Consider the following 1,395-nt stretch of genomic DNA (forward strand, 5'->3'; position numbering starts at 1 on the left):
GTAACGAGATGGGGAGCAGTTGTGGCGGGTACGAGTTACAGCGGCCGTTGGTTGGTGTTCACATCGGCCCCTCCCCCAAGCAAGCGACCAGTAGGGAGCAACTGTCAACTAGCGACCGTTAGTGCTCCTGCTCCCCCATTGGTTGGTGCCACAGGGGGCCCCCTCCCCCCTCTTGTCTATAAAAGGAGCCTGAATTCTGACTGAGGTAAGTTGGTTTTTTGAGAGGCTAGTCTGCCAGCTTCTCAGTCTGCTAGCTTTCTGATTAAAATCATTATTCCTTGTTCCAAGAACTCATCTCCCAATTTATTGGCCTGTTGTGAGGTAAGCAGGACAATCTTGGGCTCAGTAACAGGATGACTTTTTAAAAAAATGACTGGTCTGTTATATGGATATCCTATGGGCTCTGTTTTCTGGAGAACTTGACTAATGTAGCATCTATGTAGTAGAAAATTGTGTCTGCACCTCCTCCAAAATCAAACCACTGAGTCAACACTGGTGGGCCCTGTGATTAATATTACATGACCCTCATTTCCTAGACTCAGCTGATTGAATGAAGTCTCTTCTCTAGGAATTGGAATTAAAGTTAAGAGAAATTCGTGTCTATTTCTTGAATAGAGGAGATGAAACGATTCGGGAATGTTGTGCAGCTACTTTTCACATGAAGTGAGTAGCAGAGGAAGCCATGGCAATTAAAGAAAAAGGAACTCCAGAGGTTAAGAGAAACTGAAGTAAAAGAGCAGTGAGTTCCACATGCTTCCTGAGGCCAGCAGCCCCCTCCAGCCCTGAAATTCTTCTTATAATAAATTCTTCACTGCTTACTTGGGCTTAAGTTTTTTGTATTACTTGCAACCAAAACCTCTTAACTAATTTAATAACCTAGTGTGTCAGACAGTTTATCAGCCAGTAGGGATATGGAGATTTAAAAAAAAGATATAGTTCTTATCCCACCAGCCCACAACTCTCCACCAAAAAAAAAGACATGGTCCCTTCCTGCAGGGAACTTCCAGTACCCAAGGGAGAGGTACACACTTAAGCAGATAAAGTCTATACAGTATACTAAGTGAGGAGATACATTGTGTTGCCAAATTTAGAAAATAAAAACAAAAGCAGGATGCCTGGTGAAATTTGAATTTCAGATAAACGATGAACACATTTCAGTATAAGTGATTCCCAAATATTTTATCTGGCAACCCCAATGAAAGGATAAACCACAGACAGATGTTAGAGAAGTGTGTGTGTGTGCGCAAGCGCGCGTGCTCAGGCATGTCTGACTCTTTGTAACCCCATGGACTGTAGCCCATGAGGCTCCTCTGTCCATGGAATTTTCCAGGCAAGAATATTGGAGTGGGTTGTCCTCCTCCAGGGGATTTTCCAGATCGAGGGACCAAACCCATA

At 43.7% G+C, this 1,395-nt stretch overlaps 1 long non-coding RNA gene across 1 annotated transcript; it reads left to right on the forward strand.

The window, feature by feature from the left end:
- The first annotated feature begins 231 nt into the window (after positions 1 to 231).
- Positions 232 to 818, forward strand: LOC123329168. The gene is made up of 2 exons (XR_006544389.1): positions 232 to 321; positions 616 to 818. It is a non-coding gene; the product is annotated as an uncharacterized LOC123329168 (long non-coding RNA).
- Positions 819 to 1,395: the final 577 nt, after the last annotated feature.

This window comes from Bubalus bubalis, chromosome 2, assembly GCF_019923935.1.
Source record: "Bubalus bubalis isolate 160015118507 breed Murrah chromosome 2, NDDB_SH_1, whole genome shotgun sequence".
Lineage (NCBI taxonomy): Eukaryota > Metazoa > Chordata > Mammalia > Artiodactyla > Bovidae > Bubalus > Bubalus bubalis.